The following is a 7,382-nucleotide window of genomic DNA, read 5'->3' as shown; positions in this document are numbered from 1 at the left end:
TTTGAAGAATAGCTTTGTAAAACGGTGCACCTCCACTTATAATGGGCTCCCGAGAGACTTGATCCCTAAATGCCTTTTGCTCATACCTTTGAAAGGAAGTTCGAGTGACACAATTCTAAGGAGAAAACCTAGTTAAATGGTTGACTAATGACGGGTAAGGCTAAATATTTTACCAACCTAGTGCCACGAAATATGTCATAGGGAATGCCAAAGAGTACGGGTGACTTGAGAGAGTGTGAACTGATACTGATGTTAAAAAGAAAACCTCAACACAGTCTAGGGTTCGCCAACACTTGCCATGTTTTCTCACAGAAACGATAAGAATGATTTCTGTATTTACTACAGGCAACACTTGAGTTACCAATACTCTTTGGTTGTATTGACGACAGTTTTCTAGATAGAAAGTATTTTGGTCTGTATTCATACCCAATTAATGTCGTTTCAAGATGGCCTTAGCGAATTAAGATTCCTAAAGAAGAAATAGCTTAAACTCCATTGACAAAATTCCAAGAACTTTCCCTTCCAAAGTAGATCCGGGTTGGTAAATTTTATATGCCTGTTCGATTATTTATCGATTTGATTTCCTTCTATTCACTACTGAGCTATGGTCAAACATAGGCAGAAACCAGACGAGAAAAAGTGAAATTGGCCTATAGGCTACTGTTTGGTTCTTCCTGCAATGCTTTTTTTTCAAATATAATCACTGCCGTTGCAATTGCATCCCTGCAGTGGGTTAAGGTACAGCAGCAGCCTGTGTTAAAATTTGTGTGGCTTTGCCATTCTTCTTTGGGTGTAGGCTATTTCTTATCATCAGTTGGTTGTAGGCTAATTCTAATTAAATAAGTTTTCTACTTAGCTTTGTTATATATCTGGCCTCATTAAGGGTTGATGATGCAGTTGTGCTTATAAAGTTGCAGTTTCTAACAGAATTTGGATAAGGTTTATGTTAATGGATGGTTCAGATAGGCCTAGCTGAGAAATAAACTTACCTCTATAGTCAGAATTGAATCATTAATCAAAATTTAACATATATTTATGTTGGAAATGAACTTTCCCAAACCCTATATAAATATCAGTTCAAAGTGTGTATGTACATATTAGTGGTGGTGGTGGTGAGGGGGGGGGAGGCTGATAAAGTTCAAACTTACCTCTATAGTCTAGTTAGGATTGCATCCTTAATTCAAATTTAACATTTCTTTACATCAATAATGAGCTTTTGGTACAATTCTAGTTTAGTGACTTCTTGCTAGGCTATCTTGGAAAGGGTTTAGGTTAGGAAAATGAAACTTTCAGGGATGGGTCTACAGACTAAAGTGTATCCTGGGAAGGTATTTTAAAGTACCCACCTCCACTCCTGTTCCCTCTTTCAGTTACCAGTTGCTTTTTCTCTGCCTTTAGGTTTGAAAATGTAATTCCTGTTATTTGAGTAGAATTCTGAGCCATATCAATGTTTTTTTTTTTCAAAATTTAGGAAATGCATTTGTATATCTTTAAAACCTTATAAATTAGGATTAAGCAGTTGTGAAGCTGAAAACAATTTTATTGTACTTCATTCAAGTAGAAGATCTGTTTTGTAAGAGGTAGATACTTCAAAATACCTTCCTGTGACATACTTTAGCCTCTAGACCCATCCCTGAAAGTTTCATCTTCCTAACCTAGCCCTTTTCCAAGATAGCAAGAAGTTATGAAACTAGTCATCCCTCAATATACAAATATATAAGTAACCCAAACTGGTATATGCTCTTAATTTGTATATATAAGAATAGGAAAAAAGTCTATTCCTGATGTAAATACATGCTATTTTAGATTCAGGATTTAAGTCTGACTATTGAGGTCAGTTTGTTTCTTAGCTACCTAAATAGTCTGTTAGGGTAAAATGACCTCTTTCTGGAAAGACCACTTTTATTTGGTATTCCAGAAAAATAGAGATGGATTTTGGACCACCCCTTTTTTGCTACAGGATGATGCAATGTGAGGGCAGTAACAAGAACATTTTCAACAATAATTTGTCAGCATAAATTAAAATGTGGTCTCTGTTTTGACAAGCAATTGTAAGGAAAAACTGTATTTAATATTTGTGATTTACAGAATAAATATCAAGCAATAGAAGTTGCAGTTTTAGAATCAGAAGAAAATCAGTTTTCTGTTAATAGGCTATGTGAATAAAACTGAAATGCTAAAAGGATATATACATCAAAATAGGATAATTAGTATTTCCAAAAAGAGGTTCTTTTAGGTAAGTGAATAAACTGATAATTTTAGGTGTCTGATCTTAAATATAGCTTAGATTTTTAGCTTTTTGTTGATATATACAATTCTTCTCAATTCCTTTTTAGTAACCAGGTGTAAGGGCTCTAATTTTACATAATTTTGCTTAATTGGATACTGGTTTTTTACCCTAATATAGACCTTATCCTGTAATTTTTATTTTACCTAGCATAATTAGGCTAGGACAAAATTGAATATATCACTTGATATCTTTTTTGGTAAAATTCTAGTTTAATTACTTTTTGCTATCTTGGAAAGGGTTTAATGTAGGAAAATGAAACTTTCAGTAATAAATCAAGGGCTAAAAACATAGAATAGAAAGGTATGGTGAAACTTCCATGCTAACCTCTTGTGATTTCTACATAAATAGTTTGCCTACTTGGTCTAGCCTGTTGAAATTTTAGCTAAACAATATTTTACCTTAATTTTTTTTTATCATTTTCTTTTTCTTTGGTTTGAGATATCACAATGCAATTCCTGTTATTTGAGTAGAATTCTAGCCATGTTAAATGTTGCCTATTTACAGATCTCTAAGACCTCCATGTTAAATGTTGCCTATTTACAGATCTCTAAGACCTCATAAATCAGGATTGAGCAAAGTTAAAGCTGAAAACAGTTTCCTTGTACTTCATTTAAGTAGGAGATCTGTTTAGAAAGGTTTCACTTCAATAACACAGATATTTCAAAGGTCACTGTCCTCTAGAGAAAGAATGAGTAGAGGTAGATACTTCAAAATACCTTAGAAGAAGGTGCTTTAATCTATAGACCCATCCCTGGAAGTTTTATTTTCCTAACCTAGCCCCTATCCAAGATAACAGAAAGTAGCTAATCTAGAATTCTGCCCCTTTTTATGCAGTTTCATAAATCAATAATTATTTCTGGGGTAAACTGCATTATGGGTAAATATTTGGATTAGGAGATTGTTCAGGTAGCTAAGAAACAAACTTACCTCTAGAACTAGAATTTTACCTTGAATCCAAATTTTGCCATTTTTTCTATTGCAAATTCAGTTTTAACCTATTCTTTCTAACCTTAGCCAAATATAGGACTATGTTAGGCTATTTACTAATTCTTGATTTTGTGACAAACAATTCAATTTACAATTAAACTGGTTTTTAACAAGATTGATGCTAATAGAGGTACATGGGGTTGTGTCTAAAAAATGAGGACAAGGTATCATCTTTGAGGGTCTCTAAATGGCTCAAAATTGAATTTGTGATGGAAACAAATGTCATATTTAGATTCAAGATGAAATTCTTTTTCTAAAGGTAAGGTTTTTTTCTAAGCCATCCTAATGGGGTAAAGGTACTGCTGATTTGATAGTTTTTGTAAAAAGAACAAACTTTTTTTGACTCTGAAAAGCTTAATTTAAAGATTTTTGGTTTTAAAAGGGTTTCAGTATGTAGAAAAAACATGTACAAATCTAACTGTTTGATTAAAAGTTCAAAGGTTTGCCAGAAAAGGGTACACAACTCTGATTTGATTATTTAAATTGGAGCATTTTCACCTACAAATTTGGCAGAATGAAAAAGTTGCCTGTTTTCATTATATATCAGAACCCAATTCAACACATGTTGAAGTACTTGAGGAATTATTGTTGGCAGGTCCTGGTGTATTCAAGATGCCTATTCTTTTTAATTTATTTCTTTTATTTCTCTTCAACTTTTTTAATGTGTAAATGTATAAAACACTATTCAGATAGTGGAAGCAAAAAGCTGAAATAAATTGCCTCAAGTATAGGGGTGAAATTGGGTAATCAGGTGACCTTTAGGGTATCTTACCATTTTCATAAACTTTGCTTATGAGAGTGGTCCTAATAAGGATCATTAGATAGATAGATAGATAATTTTTTCTTTGCAACAATTAAATAAATAAATATGACAAACCAGTGCACATGCCTGGTGGCATACTTTAGTACTGGCAGCATTGTCTTATCAATTACCAAGACACAATCTTTACTCTTCATCTCTCTATCTGAGACCAAGAGAAAAAGTGAGAAATTAAGAAAACAAAATTTCTACCCTTTGAATATCCCATTTCCCCTTATTATTGGTTTCAATAACTTTCTTTCAAAGCCCTTGTCTGTCCTTTTGAACCAGATTACTGAGTCTGGGCAATTTCTGCATTTATGTAAATAGGGTTCTATAGTGTTTTTATAAAAAGAAAACCTCAGTAATTTTGTTCTTAACAAGGACTGGACTGATGTGATTTATCATCAAAGTGCACTTTGCTGCTGTCCTAGGGCCTAGGCATGCCAAAATGCTTGATTGGCCCTGGATGCACCAAGCTGTTAGTAGTAGTACCATATGTAAAAGATTGATATAACTGAATTAGAAATATACTGGGTAGTTTCTTTAAGGAGCTTTGGAGGTTATCATTTAAACATCACTTGGGTGAAGGACAAATGAAGTGAGAGAAGTCCTTCAACAGTGTGAAGTATTTGCTAAAAAAAATCTCTGATTTTGGTTAATTTAATCTTTAATTTCTCAAAGTAGATGTCATTAATTAACCACCTAACAACAACTCCATAAATTGTTTAGATACATACTGTTCAATAGGGAAATACTATATATATATATATATATATATATATATATATATATATATATATATATATATATATATATATATATATATATATATATATATTATATGTTTTCTTTAATTATCAATAAAACGTCTTTCGTGTACAGCCCAAGTAGAAAATATTTTACATTGTTGGGCTTATGGATGATATCTGATATTGAGTGCAATTGAACATCTAGAATCTCGTTTTTAACTTTTGGATCAAATTTGAAGTCTTCACTTGCACCATAGCTCACAAAGCGCTTGCTGTATTTATTGCGTTTGCCATAGTGCTCGATCCATTCTTTTGCAGATGTGGAACTTTTTCAGTCCTGCCTGGCTTCTTCATTCACTTCTCTGACTACACATTCTATTTCACTTTTATTATCTTCAATTTTTCCTTTTGGAAAACTCCATCTTGACTCTCCTCCAACCACTTGAACAAGCACTAATTTGTCACATGTCTTGTTGATTAAAATGCATCTATATGTTTTTATTGCCACTCTTCTTCTTTGTCAATTATTGTAGATTCCATTCACTTTTAAAACTTGGTTCTTTAGAACTCCGTCTAGCTCAAATATGTTATGGACGAATCTTTTGAAATCATTGATCTTCTGTGACACAAGCAAACTTAATGAAACTTGTATATTTGAAATCAGCATAAAACTCTAATTCTTTTGTTGTATCTATTGGTATCCAAATTCTGTTGGATACCTCATATTCATCATATTCATAATCCGTAGTAAGTTATATTACTGATATAACTTACTATATAATGAGTGAATCTTTTGAAATTATTAATCTTCTGTGACACAAGCAAACTTAATGAAACTTGTATATTTGAAATTAGCATAAAACTAAATACCTCGTTGGATACCTCATATTCATCATATTCATTCTCACATTCATAATCTTTAGTAAGTTATCTTCGACTTCCCAGTTACTTCTTGCTTTTTTGTTTTTTCCTTTTTTAATCTTATTTACCACACTATCTGCAGCTGGAGCCTAATTATTTTTAGTCATTTTAGTACTATCTTTAATTATTCCTCAAAATAAGTCTTCATCTCATCACCTTCACTTCTCAAGTGTCACACTCTTTTTAATATCATGTCCTGTAACTTTAATACAGCTTAGCATACTTTCAAAATGTCTTACCCACCTCTCTTTAATTCTTTCCTTCCTTAAAGAAATATATATTTGAATGAATCTTTTAAAACGATACCTTCATATATTATATATACGAATGAATCTTTTGAAATCATTGATCTTCTTTGACACAAGTAAACTTAATGAAACTTGTATATTTGAAACTTTTATATCAGGTGTCTATACTTAGTACCGCAGAGGGACCAGTATAGCAGCTGAATATTGTTGCAAACTTTATCCATGTCCCTTTTATCTTCTTCTGTCATTTTGAGTGCAAACTTTTCTCTTAAAATATGACTAATTTCCATTTTGCACTAATGTGTTGTGTTTTTAATAGGTATTGTTTTAAAAGTTATTCTATTTTGGGGGTATTTATCATAGGGGACCAGGTCCAAAATATAGAAACTCTTGAGATTTAGTCCCCCAAAGTAACGAAAATAGTTTAATGAGGAATTATTTATTTTTTGCAAAATGCTGTAAGACCTGTTTAATTGTTTGAAAACTTGTAATAAGAAATATAAAAAAAGATATGAACAAAAAAATCACAAACATAATAAAGAAACTGAGACATAAAAACTGACAATTAAAAGTAAAACAGAAATAAGAAAAAGAAATATAAAAAAAGTTAACAAACAAAACAAAGTAGAATGCACAAAGACAGTACAAAATAAATCATATTACTTTTACACACTTCAGTAACTGCTGAAATCTTTCATCCAATGTGTAATTTACAGGTCATTTCTTGTCTGCAAAGAGTAAGGTCGAACTACTTTTAATTGCTTTAGCAACTGGTGAAATACATCTGTCAATGCATGATTTGTAACTTGTTTTCCACTTTTGTAAGTCTTTTGTGTAGGATCTCTACATGTCTCTGGTGAAGTAGGCCACATATCATTTATGTTTGTTGGTGGAGAACACACTTGCTTAATTAAGAAGTGCTTTAAAACTGAAGCTTTTCTATTTTAGTAAAGATTAAGCAAACATATGAAGTTTCTTTGACAAAATTTCTCCATTTAAAAGAAAGTAATATGGAATTACTGGAAGGAGGAGGGTGGGGTGATTTCAGTCAGATTAAGTCAGGATCAGCTGTTTTGTGTCAGTTCAGTGTTTTGTGTTATCCCAATTCAAGCCTAGTGGGGGGGGGAAGGGCCACACTTGCTTTGGTTCTGGGACATTGGGATTAAAGTTGCTGCAGCATGGAGCCGTTTAGTTTATTAATACTTGTCTCTTTTCAAAGAGACAGGTGAACATTTGAAATTTACTTTTTCAGAATCTTGGGGGGGGGGGCAAAAAGTCTAATGAGACCCAATTTTGTTCTCACTGTAAATCCCATGGGATTAGTTTAATTTGGATTCTGAATATTTTACAGTTGCTTATGACAGTACCAGGATGATAAGACAAGC

General features: G+C 32.4%; 1 protein-coding gene across 1 annotated transcript in view; it reads left to right on the top strand.

Moving 5' to 3' along the window:
- Positions 1 to 480: 480 nt before the first annotated feature.
- LOC136038392 (ribonuclease ZC3H12A-like) overlaps positions 481 to 7,382 on the top strand; it is a 35,750-nt gene continuing 28,848 nt past the window's right edge. Inside the window, exon 1 of the mRNA XM_065721464.1 lies at positions 481 to 537. The gene's annotated coding sequence lies outside the window, so the exon portion shown is untranslated. The remainder of the gene's footprint in view (positions 538 to 7,382) is intronic.

This window comes from Artemia franciscana, chromosome 2, assembly GCF_032884065.1.
Source record: "Artemia franciscana chromosome 2, ASM3288406v1, whole genome shotgun sequence".
Taxonomy (NCBI): Eukaryota; Metazoa; Arthropoda; class Branchiopoda; order Anostraca; family Artemiidae; genus Artemia; species Artemia franciscana.
Note: the sequence above shows the minus strand (reverse complement) of the source record. Positions and strands in the feature narration are given on the sequence as shown.